Source organism: Nelumbo lutea, chromosome 1 (genome assembly GCF_056320005.1).
Source record: "Nelumbo lutea isolate HS-2025 chromosome 1, American lotus-T2T, whole genome shotgun sequence".
In the NCBI taxonomy this organism is placed as follows: Eukaryota; Viridiplantae; Streptophyta; class Magnoliopsida; order Proteales; family Nelumbonaceae; genus Nelumbo; species Nelumbo lutea.
In genome coordinates this window covers 100,623,082-100,642,489 of record NC_142684.1, presented here as the reverse complement: position 1 = coordinate 100,642,489, position 19,408 = coordinate 100,623,082, and positions in this window count along the sequence as shown.

The window sequence follows — 19,408 nt, the reverse complement described above, 5'->3', positions numbered from 1 at the left end:
TATGACATCCTATTAATAGAATGACATTCCTCTTCTTTCTCAATTCTCTCTCTCTCTCCCTCCTTTTCTCTATCTCAACTTTTATTTATTCATTTATTTGTTTTATTATTATTATCTAAACATTTATTTATTTAATAAAATTAAATAAATTATTTATTTTAAAAAATAAATTGGTAGAATAAAAGAGATGTGGCATTAAGAGATAGATTTCAATAAACCTTTATTTATTTATTTAGAAATAATTTACTAACAAATTATTCTCTCCTCTTGAGCTCAATATTTAATGTTGTCAACGGGTCAGGTCTGGTTCAAGATAGCCAATACCAGTCCCATCCTAATAGACTTGTATTTATTTGTTTAAGAAAAATTAGGGTTGAACCAATGGTTGGGTCTATCCTGATGGAGATAAATTGACTGAACACAATTATAACGATTTTGGTTTCATGATTTTGTCTTGATTAATTATTGAATTGATTCTCATTCTTACTTGTCCAAAATTGATTTAGGTCTAGAACCAAACATTTTATGAAATATATAATTTTTTTCTTTCTTTTATTTTTATCATGTTTTATGTAGGACTGTAAATGGAGCAAATTCGAATCGAATCATGTTATATTTGAATTCGAATTCGATTACAAAATTGAAGATTCGAATTTGGTTTGGTATTTGATGGATGCTGAAAAGTAAAAACTAAATTCAAATTCGACTTAAATAATCAAATATTCGATTAATTCGAATTTGATGGATTAAACCTAATTCTTGAAACCAAACAATCGAGCATTCTCATTCCCTTTGATTGAATTACAGAGAAAGGAGAAAACATCTTGTTTCATTTTTAACAATCTATGGAGACAAACCTGATTCTATGAATGATGAAGACATACGAAGAAAAAGGGGAAAAATAAAAAGAAAACAAAAAACTAATACAATCTAGAACAAATAATAAGTCTTCGGTAACGTAGAGAGAGCAAGAGAGATGAGGGAGGGGTGAGAGAGAGAGAGAGAGAAGAGAAAGGAGAAAATATCTTGTTTCATTTTTAATGATCTATGGAGACAAGCCTATTTCTATGAATGATGAAGACGAACGAAGAACAATGGGAAAAAGAAAAAGAAAACAAAAAACTAATAAAATCTAGAACATATAATAAGTCTTCGGTAATGTAGAGAAAGCAAGAGAGATGGGGAGGGGAGAGAGAGAGAGACTTTTACAATCTTTTCTATGCTGTAAAATCAATGAATAATAGCTGCAACCATGGTCATAACACTCTTTTGCTTCATCAGTACATGACCTTCTTTGCCTTTAATATATGCTATTCATATTTTTGAAATCTCTTATGAAAAAATTAGTAAAACTAGACACTATGGGAAGAAGATAGAAGGGAGGGAAATGTGGAACTTCAAAACTGGCTTAAGGTCGGAGATGAGATAGAGTAGGTTATTTTGGTAGAAGTAATAATTATTTTTTTATCACCTGTCAAAAAGTTTGTATCGAGTGGTCTTATCATGTCAGGAGTAATTAATTCTCCTTTTTATATAATAATGTATCTGATATCAAAAAGTTAAGACACTTTGGCTGAGTTTTCTTTTATAAAATGTCATAACACTTATAAATAATATATTATATTATATTATAATAATCAAATTCGAATAATTATCGAATTGAATCAACGTGTATTCGAATTTGATTTGATTGCTTTCGATATTGAACTCGAATTTAAAATTTTGAATACCGTTGAAACCCCTAGTTTTATGTTTGAAATAGTAAATTTGATAAATAATAAATAAGATAATATTAGTTAAAAATGTTTAACTTATTAACATAAAAATAAATTACTATTATTTTGACTATTGTTTTCAATATAATGAGGTCTATGATTTGATCCCAATTAATTAATCTCTTCAAGACTGGTTCTACGTGGTTGTTTATTCTTCATAATAATATAGTTATAGTTATTTTATTTTAAAAAATATAACCTAATTTATTATTGTATCTCCAAATAGGCGTAAAAAAATTGTATCTCCAAATGACATTTTTAAATTTTGCCCTTGCGAATCAAGGGCTTCCCCGTTAGTATTCACAAAAATTGAAACCATGTCTTACATAGAGGTCGGATTTTTGCATAGTAGTTCTCTATTTAGATCAATATTTTTAAACTGTCATTGACCTAGACAATTGGATCGTTCGGCCCAGAAACAGTTTAGGCAATCCATTCCATTTCACCCTTAACCCATTATTTGGCAAAAAAACTATTGACTTAGTCGATGAGCCATTGACTCAAGTGATTGAACCATTGGCCCATTTGACCTAGACAATAGTTTTGACTATTTTTATTTTAATTATTTTTTAATTTTTTAAAATTGGAACAAATCATCCATTCAAACCAAATGGTCAAATCATTGACCCAAAAACCAGTGGCCAAAACAGTTATGGTTCTGGGTTGTTTTTAAAACATTAATTTAGACAACTAATATAATCGGATAAGGCAGACAAGATGCTCATTGTCTAATGGACTGTTATCTAGACTTTGGAATGGGCCCATCTAAATTATACCAAGGTTTTTAAAACTGAACTGAACAACAAACCGGTCAGGGGTGGGGTCCGGTTCCTAGGTTGAATTGTTCGACCGTTCAAAACGAATGGATAGCCCATTTTGACAAAAAAAAAATTAAAAAATAGCCAAAACTGTTGGATAGTTTGAATGGTTTGACCACCCGAATCAGCTGTTTACTGACCAAATCAATAATTTTTTGGTGAAATAATGGCTCTGGGGTAAAATGGAACCGATCACCTAACCACTTGCCAATTTTTCAAGTCCAATCGTATGGTCCAACCCTGTTTTTTTCATTTGCACTTCTATGCATTTGTACTAGTGCAAATAAAATTGCACCACAACCAAACACAACCTAAATTTCAAATTTGAAGTTTTATCTATAAACCTTAATGATCAGTCCCATTTATGTATTTTTCTAGTTGAAGTAACTTTTAACTACCCTATATGATATGATAAAATATATTTCTCCAAAAATTGTATTAATTAACCTAGGTAGAAAAAACAATGGTACAAAAACTTCATACCATAATATAGAACAAGAAGCAACAAAAACTTACCAAGTGAGAGAGACAAAGAGACTCATGACTAGGGGTGCAAATGGATCGGATCATAATCTGATCCTATTTGGTCAAATTTGGATCTTCAAATCGGATAATAGGATCGATCAGAAATTGGATCAAATTCAGATCACCCCCTATCCGATCTGATATATATGCTATACATTTATTTATATAAATATATATAATACATGTATATATGTTATTTATTTATGAATATATTATTTATATTATATATTTTTTTAAATTTGTTATATTATTTGTTTATTTTTTATAAAACATGTATATATATGATGAAAATAATTAAAAAATACTTGCATTTTTTGTTTTTATTTATTTAAATTGATATAATTTATTTTTTCCTTTAATAATTTATTAATTAAAAAAACAAATCAGATCGGATCAAATCTAAATATCCAACTTTCCGATCAAATTCGAATTCAGATCCATGTATATCACGGATTTGATCCACAATTAATAGTATTGAATCAGATTCGGATATACCCCATTTCGAATCCGATCCAATCCATTTGCATCCCTACCCATGACCCAACCCACTCAAGGTGATCCATATATTAATTGATATATTAATTGAGGTGGCTGCAGTTAGTGGTTTCAAATTTCAATCCAGAAGCCATAATACATAATACATGTAGTGAAGAATTTGTCCATACTATTTGTTACTTCTTTCACATCATTTAACAATTTAATTGGCCAAAAGTTAGTTATGTGTTATTGAGGTATAGCATTGAAATTTTATTAATAAAAAAACAAAAATAAGGGGAAATTATAACATTTAAACAATTCCTATCAAAAGATTCTGCCATTAACCTAAATCGGAGAAAAATCAAGAATACCCTCATACCCAAATTGCCATTAACCTATCAAAAGATTCTAATCATAGTGTTTTGGAAGTCAGAATTTAATACCCAAATTGCCAATGCATAGTATATTTAAATCAGATTAAATCAAAATTATCATTATTATCTTCTGATCCACATATACTCAATTGGATTGGGCCAGAATCCGGTTCATTGATTAATCACCTTTTTTTTTTTTTTACGTGACGAAATTAATAGTTTCATGGTAGATCAAATTTGCTCAGATTAAAGCTTTCCCTCCATATATGTCACTTGTAAAATTTGGGCCAATCAGAGGCTGGCCCATAATCTAAAACTTGATATCTATTTAGCTTTCATAAAACAAAATGGAGAGAAATTGTTTTGTGCCCTGTGGGCTGTGGGTGACAGGAGTGGATTCAAAGGTGATATTAATTTATTGCCTGAATTTTAAGGCCAATGATCTGCCACATGCTTGGATCATTTTAGTCCACAGTTTGAAAGTTTAGTGTCTTTTCTTTCTTTGTTTCTTTTTTTTTCTTTTTCTTCTTCTTAAGGTAAGACCAGGAGATTTTAGTACTTGTGAGAAAACCCTTAGTTGATGGACTCACATTGTAAATTTGCTTAATTAGCAAAATATAAACTATGGTATCAAAGTTGAATTTGTTAGTGGCCGAGTCACTCAGACCAGGATGTATCACTGTATGAAGGAGATTGTAAGCGCAAGCAACAAAGGACATATGGGCTGTTCTTAGCTTGCACAGTGGTGGTGGATCCCACCACTTTGTTTGTAACATGTCTACTTGTAAGGACCATGTGGAGGGGCGGGCCTTGTATCATTTTCATTCCCATCATAAGTCGACTCAAAGAGAGTCATTGAGTCGTTTTCTGTCAGGAAAGGTTGCATGATATTTAAAATCTTGTTAAGATGTTACCTCATCAAAAAGTAGAATAGCATTTGGTTTTGGTTTTGTTTGTGTTTAATGGGGTCATTTATTCTGAAAGCGAATTGATTTAACTTTATATTTGAATAATTTTTTTGTAGTGTTTTGGTAGAAAAATAAAAATTAATGCTTCGCCTTTTATAGAGAAAAACACTCGAAAGAAAAATAATATTTTTTTTGTGCAATAAAACGCACAAAATCATTTTGAATTACATTGTGCTTTTGCTTTGCACTTTGTACTAAATCCACTTTTCATAAAACACATAAGGTGCAAATGTATATATTCCAATCCCAAAATCTGTGGCACAAAATACATGCTACGTACAATGGTGGAGTCAGGAATTTTCTTTGGAGGGGCCAAGTTAAACAATAAAATGAGATAAGGATCATAAGAGGTAAAGTTTGGAGAGAAATGGAGTGGAAATGTATGGGTCTATTATAGATTTTTTTAAAGAAAGAAAAAATAAAAAATTATTTGTTTTTTTTTATTTATTTTGGAAGTTGGAGGAGCGTTAGAAAGAGTAATCATTGATGTTGTTTGATCTGAGGTGCTTCGAATCAAGATCGCAATCAGATAGTCCTGCTAACTGGCAAAGCCGAGGTGGAATGACAAAGTCGCATAGCAAGATCTGAAACCAAGAAAGAGATTAGAAGCCCGAGGAGTTGAGAAGAATGTCAGTCCGAGCAGAAACAGAGTGACAATATGAAGTCTTGAAGAATCAAAAAGTCCCTTACCTTGAGCAGAGGTTACCTATTTATAGTCGAAGATTCGTGTCTGATTTGGATAAGGCTTTTGAGGTTGTCGGGATGAGGTTATCTACCGTGGTGTTTGAGGTAAAGTCCTAATCCCTGACGGAATTGTCCTTTTTTGTACGGGGCTCTTTTTCTTAGTCGCGCTTATCCATCTTACGTGGTATCGACATGGCTAAGGAGATAAAATGACCACAGAAATTGCCACGTGACACGTAGGGCCATATCAACCATAACCCAAACAATCATTAGCATTTTAGCAAAGCTTTGAGGTGTGGGGGAAAGTATCCACTTTATTAAGTTTTTGACCCTACTTCCATTTACTAACTATATAAATAATGGTTTTAACAAAAAAGTTTGAGGGGGAGAGGCAAAGACCCCACCAATATACTTAGTTCCGTCCCTAGTTACGTTTGGTGCTTGCAAATGTATGACATGTGGCAAAATATATATTACATGACAAAATATATGCTATGTGGCAAAATTAGTGATACATGGCAAATATATGCTATGTGACAAAATCTTTGACACAGTGTGCAACTATGAGTCGTATGATATTTTTATATTATAAATTTCAAAAAATAACAAGTTGGCACGTGAAATTTATCATATCATATGTGGTAAAGCAAAATGGCATAACCGAACACTGTGCTTTTTAATTTCAAAGGCTTATTTTGAAAATGATATTTATCAAACTACAAAAGCACACAATAAAAGTAGGAAACATAACTGCACGTATTAACCAATCATATCCTTTTTTTCTTTTTCTTTTTTTCTTTTTTTTTTTGTTTTACGCCAATTGGCATGAATTAACCAACCATATCTTGAACTTTGATGCTTTTACTACTGTCACATTGAGAATACAAATTGGTTGTTAGATGAAAAAGGAGAAATGAAATCAAATGGCAGTTTTCAAATAATAGCCCTTATTTCCCTTAAACCCTAGTGATACTTTTTGGTTGTTTCTATTTACATAAATGTATTTTTTTTTGTCTCTTGATTTCTGCATTTTATATACTAAAAGTTATATTAATTTAGTCTTATTATTTAGAGATTTCTTGTAGAAAAATTTATATGAATCCCTAAATTCAAAACTAATTTCTTAAGAACTTTTACAAATATATATTTTAGTTTTTCTAGTGTATCCATATATTTCCATGCAATTTCCTATTTATGATTTCAAGAGAGGGACTTCCATGGTGTCCTTGGTAGTTACATTGATGCTATGACATATGCTCCATGAGTATCCAAAAGAATGGGAAATTGAAAAGGTGTCAAATGAAAATGATACGGCCTCATTTTGACCACCAATCAGAATGTGACACATGGTCAAGGGCAAATTGGAGAAATTACCGACGTAAAGGAATAGGAAAGAAGTCCAAATTGGAAAATTCATCCATTGTAGGAGCTAGGTCAAACAAAGAAACCCTATCACATAAGAAAATTGAGCTAAACAAAGAAACCCAGTCCCCCTTTGGTTATTACCCTTCTTCTATGGCCCCGTTTGCTTTTTGATAAGTTACTTACATAGGTAAATACATTTACCCGGGTAAGTGTTTCCTAGGAAAGACTTACTTAGGTAAGTGTATTTACCCATGCTCTTTTATTTTCTATGCAAACAAGACAATGACCATTTTAGCCATAAAATCCATTATTACAATGGACATTTTTGTCCCACATAAATCTGAAAAAAGAACATGGGATTAATGGTCAGTGAGAATCAAAATCCTATTGACCGACTTCCCCCCTCTAAAAATCCAAAAAAAGAATGCCCCCTATATAAGAGCACTTAACCCAATGTATGCTTCACTTTGCAATTTCTCTAACAAAGCTCTTTGCCTCTCTCTGTATTCTTTTTTTCTAATGGTAGAGTGGCCACAAGCCTTCATTTGATCCTCAACATATTGGAATGTCCAATGGCCAAATGGCCATGTGACAAGTCACATGTTGATGGAAGATTGATTATTTCATGGTTATCTATGTGCAACACTTTCACACACACGACCAAAGTTTTTTTTTCTTATCATTATTTATTGATTTTCTATTAAATAAAAGTTTATTTGATTGTTTACTTAAAAAATATTTTTTATGCATAGAAATACCAATATTGTTGGATTACTTTGGATCCTATTTCCAGCTCTTATTGGTCTGGCAATCTTGACCCAACCCATCTAACCCACCAACTTGAAAACCCACCCAAACCTACCCACCTCAATTGTGGGTTGACATGGGTCAAATGACCCATCAAGGATAAGGGTTAGGGTGGGCTTGGGTCGAGGGTTAGGTTATCCATTGACCCTCAGTTTTGGCTTCCTTCGAAAGTTTCTCCTACTGGTTGGTTAGGGCTAAATTTATTCTCCTCTGTTCAGGGCTTACTCAAGCCACCAAAGTAACCACCAATGATGGCGTGACTCCTCTCATCGATATGTACAACCATTGACGATGACATAGCTCCTCTCACCGATGACGGTGTGGCTCCTATGGTTAGGGCTCTATTTTCAATTTGCAAAGGCTACTGGTCTTCTCACGATGCCTTGTTGTCAGGTTAAGGTTAGAAATCAGAGCTTTCTATCTTCATCTCCATCAGATCCTTGTAGCTTTCATCGTTGGTACAAGTTGTGAATCGTTCTAGCCTTCACTGGAATCAACTCTGCCTTTTCCTTTTTCGGATCCTTAACTTTTCATTTCCCTCCATGCTCTATCTTCTCCATTTTCTGAAAACGTAACCCTAGCTCCGATGTTCTTCACCTCTCATCTATTTTTTCTAAAATGTAGATTTTTTTTCAAAGTTTTTATTATTTTTTTGTATTTTAAACATTATATATATATATATATATATATATATATATGTTTAAATTGTTATCATTTTATATATTTTTCTGTAATTTCTACTTTTGGCTAAAATATATGTATTTTTTGAATATTTTTGTTGTTTGAAATTTATGTTATTTATTTAGCTGTAACTTCCTTTTGAAAATTTTATCATTTTCTATACTTTTTATGATTTATAAATATAATTTTATATATTTTTAATTATTTTCTATGTTTTTCTACAATTTATGCTATTATAGATTAAATATATATTTTACCATTTTCTATGTACTCTGCAATTTTTTAAATTTTTTTATTAATTTCTATAATTTTCTATATTTTCTACCTTTTTCTCTACAACTTTCTTATATTTTTATTTATTTTTATTTTTTTACTTTCCATATTTTTCCATTTTTCAAACAATTTCTATTTTCATGCAAATTTTGCATTTTCTACAACTTTTAGTACTTTTTTGAAATTTTCTATAATTTTTATGTATTTTTATTAGATTTTAGATTTTTTTTACAATTTGTTTTTTTATACTTTTATTTAAATTTCTTCATTATTTCCAATATCTTTTCTGCAATTTTTGTTGTTTTACATGGTATATATTTTTTACCATTTTTTTGTGTTTTATGATTTTTTTTTTTTTGATTTTTTTTTTATGTTTTTAGTTGAAGTATATAGTTTTATGTTTTTATGCATTTAAATTAGAGGGTCAAACGTGTGGTTTCGGGTGGGTTAGGGTCAAAGTGGGTTGTGACCCACTGACCCTCTAACATGGGTGGCAAATGTGTTAGTGGGTCAATATGGGTGCACCCAACCCACCTACCCATTTGCCACCCCTAAGCTCTTACTAGGTGAATGGAAATCCATTTTGGCTTGGTGTAAGGTAGATGACCAAGTGATGAGATTCTTGGTCAATGGAACACTTTTTTCAATTTGATGGGGTTTCATTTAGTCTCTTGGGGAGTGATCCACCCAATATACTTATTTGGTTGTTTTATTCTTGAAAACAAAGAACTTAGGCTATGTTTGGTTTGAAGGAAAAAGTAGGGAAAGGATGGGAAATGTAGGAAAACCTTTACAAACCTTGTATAGGTTTTCCTATGTGTCCCTTCCTTTCCCTACATTTCCCTTCAAATCAAACATAAATTGTTCATACCCTTTTTTTGCCCGAGGTTGCAAGCCATTGAAAGACATTTAGACCTATTCGACACATAAATTGTTTATACAACTCAACTAGCATAAATAGTGGGGCTATTTGAAACCCAACGTTGCTGATGATAGTTATTGGAAAAATCGTATAACATGAGCTACTGAGAAACCCAGAGTTATTTAATTTTATTTGAGAATGTCTGCTACTACCTTGTCTTAACAACTCAATAAAACTGAGAAATTAAATTATACAAATTATGCTCTCTAGAAATCTAGGATTAGGAGGACATTGGATGAAGAAAATGTTGACCATATATTAAGCAAATGTGTTCCTTCTAAACCTATGGATGATGATGCTTTGACTGTAATCCATGGATATAAAAAGTGGAAAGAAGACAATAGAAGGACTAGAACCTGTCTATTAACCTTAATGGAACTTGATATAGAAGTTGCTTTTGAAAAATATAACATTGCTAAAGACATGTTTGAAGCTATTAAAGAAACATATAATAAGGAAAGAAACCATTCTTGGAACTTGAAGTGGCGTGCCCCTGTGAACTGTCAGATTAGACGCATCGGGGCCGTTATTTGATTAGTTCCCCTATTTATATATAGGGGGCCCATAGAGGGTTCCATTTGCACAATTTCATGGAGTTTCTTGGAGTAGCGAGGTTGGTCCAGTTTTCTCAATCCTGTAGGTGAATACTTTTTCTCTTTTCTTTCTAGTAATTATGTGTTTTGGTGAGTCAGGGTGAGTACTACCAGGTCGCTCAACCCGAAGAGGGGACATCGACTCAAGAGTGGTGAGGGTCCCAAAAAGGAGTCTCAACCTCTTGTCATCAGCCAAGGACTAGGTCAGAGTTTAAACCCGCTAAGTTGAGCGATGAGGAGATAGTAGACTTAGTCACTACCTATCACATACTGAACACTTATGATTGTATCCAACCTAGCAAAGACTAGTTCCCTTGGAGTCACGGACGAACTAAGGTCCGTGTCTTCGGAGAGGCCTTGGTAGCTGGACTCTGTTTTCCTCTCCACCCTTTTATTTGCGAGGTGCATAGATTTTATAACATCACCTTTGGTCAACTCTATCCCAATTTCATTAGGACTATTGTTGAGACCATCTCTTTTTGCCATCACTTTGACTTTCCTTTGGACATCAATATCTTCTCGGGGCTCTACCAAGTAAAAAGGATGCCTAGCAAGCCCTAGTACTTTTACTTAAGTTACTAAGTAGGCTTCAAACTCCTGGGTGGCTTCCTTATTAAGGTGGCACAATGGAAGAAGGGATTCTTCATCTTGTCCTAGGATAATGGCTGGCCTATAGGCATGACCTGGACTGCTAACTTGAGAAAGGTCCCAGAAGTTGAGTTCGACAAGGCACTACTGAACGAGGTACAATTCCTTGTTGAATGGAAATCACTGGTTGATGAGTTCCTAGTCGAATCGATGCTTATTTGAGTTGGTCTGAGCCCTCTGGGTAGGTCATCCTTATTATACTTAGCTTTTTCCTAGTTTGATGTGCTTTATTGCTTTGACTAACTTTTCCTTGTTCCTATGGTAGATATTTTTAGCACCTCGTTTATTTTGAATGCTGCTAAGAGGCCATCCAAGAAGAAGAGAAGGACCAGTGATCCTTCTCATACGTTGGCAATGGATCATGGTCGGATGAGCGTGATGTGGCAAACTTTGAGGAGGAGGGTGGTGATCCAGTTGCTCAAACGATAACTCCCCATGTGCCTACGCCCAACCCTGTAGCCGAAGCCTCCAACTCGCATGGTTCTTCCTTCACTCCTTAATGGCACGTTTCTACAACAAATCGGATATGGGATCCCCGTGTCACCCTTGAAGTGGGGGGCGGGGGGCGGGAATCCTCCTTCCTGAGGATGTTCAGGTATACAGAGGCTAGGACTCTACAAAACTCGATATGAGGATGACTTGGCATATCCTCTCAATAAGCATTTCAACCTCAAACACTTATATACGTCTTCTATCAGTATTAATTACTCTACTTCCAATGTTTGCAAGCAACACCATGGGACAAATCTTGATGCATCGAGTTTTAGCAATGCCAATGCTGACCTGACTTGAGACTTAGAGGAGACTAAGGGCAAGATGTAGCACTATGAGTAGGACATTGCCAACCTGACCAGTGAGGTGCGGCAATGAACTTGTTAGCTCGAGGAGAGAAGGAGCAAGTACTCTGAGGACATCCATTAAGCTAAAGATTTAGCCATCGAGGAGTTCCATCATTCGTCCGAGTACCTAAAGGAGAAGGTGGAGTTCGTCGCACCTGCCCTCAAGAAGGGGTTCAAATTGTGCTGCCCCTTCCTCAGGTCTTTCCATCCACACTTTGACTTTGGCATGGTGTCCATCAAGTCAATCCCCAATGAGATGGCTGACAAGGTCGATCGGATCTCGAGACCGGGGCAGAGGATAACGAAGAGGGAAACAAGAACGATGCCAACAAGGGTGTTGACAACGTTGACGACGAGGACTAGTAGTGCTTTTGGCTGATTGGTGATTGAGTTTTTTTCTTTTGCTTGAATGTATCTTGGGTCTGTGAGCTCAACAATTTTTTTTAAGCATCAATGTACTTGTCCCCCTTTTCTCTCTTTGTTAAGTAATGAAAACTTGCTTTTGCCGATGTGTTATGTCTTCTTGCACCATTTTATTTTCTAAGTTGTTGGACTTCTTGGAAATTTGGCTAAGTTAAAAAGTGTTTGTTGAGGAGCAGAGTGGTCAGTCATACACTTGCTAATGTTCTTAGAGCAGGTCAACTTGAAAGGAGCCTTGGTGCTAAAAGCGGTCAAGCTTTCCATTCATCGACTTTAGTCAAAGTGTAGATATCATAGGTTGACTCGATCGTTTTGTGGAAGAGGGTAGTCATCAAGTGGGAGCTTGGTTGGCCAAGCTCTTGTCAATAGACTTAGGGTGCACGTAGGTCGAAATTGCAATTAGAACCTTAGATGTAATATCTCCAAAAGTTGTTAGAGTTTCAAACTTGTACGTCCCAGGTAAGACCTAGTTACCTTGTAGGGTCCTTCCCAAGTAGGACCCATTTTTCTTAAGTTCGGCTCGAGTACCATAACCTTCTTGAGCATCAGGCTGCCAACTCAGAATTGGCGTCTCTTAAGTCAAGCATTATAGTACCGAGCTACCCTTTGTTGGTATATGTCAATTTGGATATATGGCAAATCTCGAATCTCTTCCACCACTTTTAGATTCGTGTGCAACTTTTTGTCATTAGTGTCCTCTTCGTACACTTAATATTGCAAGGTGGGCACCTTGATTTTGGTAGGAATGACGCCTCAGTACCATACATCAGGTTGAACAGTGTTTCTCTAGTTATCGTCCTAATTGTCATGCAATATGTCCATATGACACTAGGCATCTCATCCACGCACAAACCCTTATCTTGGGACAACGGATCTTTAAGACATCATAGAATGGCACGGTTGGTCACCTTGGTGCACCATTTCTGGAACTTGGTGTCCTCGAACTGCTTTCCATTGTTTGAGATCAATACGTGAGGAAGGTCGAAGTAGTAGATGGTGTTCCTTTAGAAGAAGCCCTGTACATTCTAAGTTGTGGTGGACACTAGTGACTTGGCCTGTATCCACTTAGTAAAATAATCAACCGCCATAACTAGAAACCTCCTTTGTCTGGTTGTCAGCGGGAAGGGACCAAGTATATCAATCCCCCACTATGCTAATGACCATGGTCTAGTCAAGTACCATAGGCTGGTGGCGGGCTACTGGGGTATATTGTAGTGTCGTTGACACCTATCACATTTTCTGCATGAGATGTATGGCATTTTCTTTCATTATTGGCTAGTAATAGTCTTGTCGTAGGGCGTTTTGGGCCAAGGCCTTGCCCCCTAAGTGTATGCTACAAAGACCTTCATGGATCTCTCATAGCACTTGGTTCACCTCGATAGGGAAAAAAAACGCAAGTAGGGGAGCGTAAACGACCTCCTATACATTTGCTCAACTATGAGGATATATTGAGCTAATTGTTGCTCAACCCTTCGTGTTGCATTGCGGTATATTGATAGAGTTTCATGGAGTAGGTAATTGATGAGTGGATCTGTTTAGCTCAGTTCTGCTACTAGGATGTGAGTGACTTCCTTTGTCGCTTTTTCAATGCTTGGATGCAACAGGTCTTTAATGTATACATCCTCCAAGTGTTATCCGTTGCGCCATCCAGCTTAGAAAGCACATCAACTTCGACATTCCCAGACCTCGAGATTTATTGGATGTGCCATTAAACGAAAGTTTGGGAGAAACTCTCTCACCTTGGATAAGTAGGCCAACAAGGCAGGCTCTTGGGCTTCGTACTGCCCATTCACTTGGCTTACAACCAGTTGGGAATCGTTGTAGAAGATGATGTGCTTTGTGTTGACCTCTTTGGCTAGTGATAGGTCAGCGATGAGTGCCTCGTACTTTGCCTCATTGTTTGATATTCAAAACCCGAACCAGATAGTGTACTCCAACTTCACCTTGCTAGGCCCAAGGAGGATTAGTCCATCCCCGCTTCCTCTCTGATTGGTTGAATCATCTAGATCGAGAATCCAAGGCTCTTCATCCCAAGTCGGGATAGGTGTCGCATTGATTGAAGCCTCCAAGGTGGTCATAGGCCCTCCAATTTCAAGGGTCGATGAGCTGAATGTACACTCGACGACGAAGTCATCTAGGACCTATGCCTTGATCATTGGACGAGGCTCAAACCATATGTCATACTTACTGAGCTCTGTGGCCCACATTGTTAGTCTTCCCAAGACCTTAGGCTTCTATAAAACTTGTCAAAAGGGTCGATTGGTGAGGACGATGATGGTATGGGCTTGGAAGTAGGGTCGTAGCTTCCAAGCCAAATTGATTAGTGCGAAGATGATATTTTCATTGTTGGGGTACCTATTTTCAACGTCGTGCAACACTTTACTTACATAATGGACAGGTCATTGCACCTTATCAACTTCTTAGATTAGGATCAAACTAACCACCTTGTCACTCATGGAGAGGTAAAGTTTCAGTTCATTCCTAGGCTCTGGTCTAGTTAGCAAGGGTGGGGAACTAAGGTATTTTTTTAGCTTGTCAAAGATGAGCTGACACTCTTCAATCCTATTTAAGTCTTGGGCTTTGTTAATGGCCTTAAAGAAAGGAAGGCATCGCCCAATCGACCTAGACATAAATCTATTCAAGGCAGCTATCCGACTTGTTAGCCTTTAGACTTTTTTAATGGACCTAGGGGGTTGCATATCTAAGACAATTTGGATTTTCTCAGGGTTGGCTTCAATGCCACGTCAATTCACTATGTGATAGAGGAATTTGCTCGACATGGCACCGAAGGCACACTTATTTGGGTTGAGATTTAGGTTAAATTTCCTTAATATGAAAAACATGTCAATTAAATAAGCGATTAAAGATTTTGAAGACTTTCTTTTTACTACAATATCATCTACATGAACTTAAAATTTATTACTAATTAAATAAAAAAAATTATATTTTATTGCTGGTAGGTCACCTCGACATTTTTTTAGGCTAATAGGCAATTATAACAATATAAACCAATTTTGGTTACAAAAGTTGTCTTCTTTTGGTCAATAGGATCCATCTGGATCTGGTTATAACCGGAGTAGGCATCCACAAAGTTTAATAACTCGAACCCCGATGTCACATTTGCCAGTCGATATATCCTAAGGAGTGGGAAGTTGCCTTTTGGACATACTCTATTCATGTCAATATAGTCACTACACGTGCACCATGTCCCGTTAGCCTTATTCGCAAGCATTGTATCCGTGATCTAGCTTAGGTATTCAACCTCCCTAATGTAGTCTACAATGAGGGGCTTCCTGACCTCCTCGTCAATTACCTTCCACCTCTCCTAGGCAAATTTTCTTTTCCTCTATCTAATTGGTCTAACTGGGGGTTAACATTTAGTTTATGAGTAATGACAAAGGGGTTTATGCTAGGCATATTGACAACTGACTAAGGAAAAATATCAATGTTCAATTTAAAAAAACTTACTAGTTTGGAGCGTAGTGGTTCATCGAATTGAGAGCTGATCTGCACCATCTTCTAGGAGTTAGTATTTGAGACCAACACTTAGATGATGTACTCCATCGGGCGAGCTTTGTCTTCACCGTTCTTTGGAGCGACTCTAGACTCGAGCTATTCTTCGCATACTATTCCCAATCCATAGTTTGTGTGGAACTTCATGGCTAAATGATAGGTGGACACCATGACCCGAAGTGCATGTAAGATTGGGCGACCTAATATGGCATTGTATGGTGATGATGTGACAATGACCAAAAGTTGTAATTGAATCTAGTCCTATTCCACGCGGATCCCATTGTCTTCAGGTTTTGGTAATTCTTAGTATCATGTCCCCTCTCTCTATGGAAGTGGTAGTACTTATCCTGGTTCATTTTCATTGGATTTCCCTTCAAATCAGCTAAATACTTTAGATACTCTACTGACTTGATCTCCTTCAAGATCAATCCCCTTCTAGCATTTAGTGGTGTATAGTTCTTGGTCTTGACAAGAGGAGTCCGGGAGTGTCCGGTGGACAACTTGTTGCTTCTTTTCGGGGAAGAACTCGTCCGATGATGGGGAGACCTGCTTCTTTTGGGCCACCTACTTTTTTCCTGTGTTTGCTACTTCCTCCTTGATCATCTTCCGACCTTCTTTTTTTGCCCAGCTCACATTGGAAAATGAGCGCCTTTTCAGCCTTGATGTACTTACTAGCCTAATCGAGGAACTCCTCCATGGTGGTAGGGGATTCAACTTGATCGTCCAGCGCAGGTCTGGGTGTCAGATGTCATTGACTACTGTAGTGAGTTAACTCCATGGTTAAGTTTTTGAACTTGCTAATGTTCCAGGTTGAACCGCTTGACGTAGTCTTTAAGTGACTTGTCATGGTGTTGAACGACATTCATCAAATTGGCCATAGACTTTGGGCAACATTTGTTAGTGGTGAAGTGAGTAGTAAACATGTCTACTAACTGCCTCTATGTTTGGATGGAGCCCGCAGCTAGTCCAGAATACCACCCCTGAGCTTGTCCTCGGAAAGTGGTCAGAAAGGCCATGCACAAGTTCTCCTTAGTAGCTCTGTGCAACTACATAAGGGCCTAGATGCTCTCCATGTGGTGAACTAGGTCAATGGTGTTGGTGTACAGACAACGTCCCAAATCATCTTGCTTTTGGATCCTTTTTCATGGTTTCCTTGTCCTTGGGGGTGAAACAACTCTTGGCAAGCTCACATTTGGCATATCTTTGACTTCTTCAGGACCCTTCAATGGAGGCTGTAGGAGAAAATGGCCTAGCTAGTTTCTTCACAAGGGATGTATGTTGAGCCCTAGGCTTTTGACGTGTGGGTTCTTGCCAAGTCATTGATCCCAGGTGCTTATGTGTTGTTCATCGAGGGGACATTCTGCTTATGGAGTGGCTCCTAGGTTTGGTTTTGGTTGCTAGGTTGCTAGTTCAACACAATTGTTTGAGTAGGATTCTGGTCGAGGGCATACTACTGAAGCACCTACGACATCTGCAGATGGGGTATGAATGGGGGCTGCATCTAAGATCTTTGGGGAACATAGTTTATCAGCCTACCATCCTCGGAGGTGGTTTAGTGAATAGTGAAAATGATTATCCAATTATCTCTAAAGTGGGCGACATGGAAGTCGGTTCTATCGATTAGGCAACCTGATCACGGAGGAATTGGAGACGATAAGTTGCAAGTAGTGAAAGTTGGTCACCACTTGGGACTTTGGTCCAGTCAGTGAGTGTTTGGTGAGAGGTCAACCCTCCTACCAAGGTCTTTGGTCTACTCTGTTGAGGTGCGTACACTGCGTAAGGCTATGCCCTTCTCGGCCCTAATTGAGGTGATACTAGGTGTTAGTTGTCTCTCAAAGTGTTCAAGGTGCATGAGGTGGTTTTGAATAACTTGGTAAGGACACATTACTACCTACGTGGTGTCAAAATGTTATGCAATGGTTCGGAAGTGCCACGTGGTGTGACGTTAGTGGAGGGCCAAATTACCCCTCATCAACTGGGTTTATTATGTTGAAATGAAGGGAAAGAAAGCCCAACCATCACCGTTAATGGTCACTTCTGAAACTTTCTCAATGGCTGAAAAACCTAAGGGAAAACATTTTAAAAATAATGAGAAAAAATTTAATAAAAAGTTTAAGTTCTCAAAAATGTTCAAGAAAGTTAAAGGAAAAAATTGCTTTATCTTGGAAAGCATGGATATACAAAATATAATTACCTTGAATGTATGAAGAATAAATTAAATAATGAAAAGAATAAAATTGAAAAGAAGGATATTGTTTCTATAATCTCTGAATCTTACTTTACTAATCCCATTTTTTTATTGGTGTATTGATTCTAGCTCCTCTAGGTACATTTGCAAAACTAAGGAAATGTTCATGGAATTTAAGTAAAGGCAGAAGAACATAGAATCCTTATGGGAAATAACATCTATACAAATGTGCTTGGAACTAGAAATGTGAAGATCCCCATAAATGAGAACATAAACTTAATTCTTACTAATGTGTTTTATGCATCCAATTTTAGGAGAAATTTATTGTCTATACCTTTGTTAGATGAAAAGGGGTTTGATGTATGTTTTTGGAGAGAAAAAGTATTTATTGGGAAGCATGGTATAGTGTTAACGTTTGGGGTTAAGTTTGATGGATCATATTGTTTAACTTGTTAATAAAGTTGATGATCATTCTAGTTATTCTGATTGTGTTTATCATGTGAATGAAAATGCATATATTTGGCACATGAGACTTTTCCATATAAATAAAAATAAAATGATGAAAATGAGTTGTAATGGCTTAATACCCAAAACGGAAATAAACTTTAACTATTGTAAACCATGCTTTAGTGGAAAAATGACTACACTCCCTTTCATGAAAGGAAAGAAATAGGAAGAATTAGTAGCAATTATACAGTTAGATGTTTGTGGCACTTTAAATGTAAAAACGTATAGGGGTATGGAATATTTTGTAACATTTATGAATATTTTCTCTAGATTTGGTTTTGTGAACTTGATTAAGAGGAAATCTGAAGTATTAGAGAAACTCAAACAATACAAAATAGTAGCAAAGAACCAACTAAGAAGAAAAGTAAAACACTTTGGAGTAATAGAAGTGGAGAACATATCTCTAACCTATTTGGTGATTTCTGTTAGAGGTGGAAACCAACTGAGCTTTTTATAGGCTATTTGAGCTCAACTTGCAAAAAAGCTCAATTCTGATCAATTTATACCAAGTTTTGAGCTGAGCTCGAGCTAGATATATGTAGAGATAATGATTGTGAGGGATGAATAGTAATTTTACTTTCTTATTGCATTTTTATTTTTCTATTCTTTATTTCTTGTACATAACTTTTTTGTATTATAAGGACAGAAATGTCATTTTACATTCTTTAATATAATTTGTTCTTTCTTGGTGTGGTTGCCCTAATGAGACACACCCCAAATCTGTTGTGTTCTCTCTTGTACAAATTGTACTGATATGGTATTAGAGTAGGTTTAGTGTGGGAATTAGTTTGGTGAACAAAGGAAGATTGATAATTGAGTTGTTCATATGAGGTTCATTCTATTTGGTTTTGATCTTATACTTGATTCATTCTTATTTAGCATAGATTTGGGTATACTTTACAACTATTTTAGACTATTATATTCCCTCTTCTTGGATTTTCTTGTTCAAGAAAAGAAATTTGAATTTTTTGGACTAGGATGCCCATTAGGTCAGTTTTTCAAAGTTTTCTCTCAAATCACTATTTCGTTTA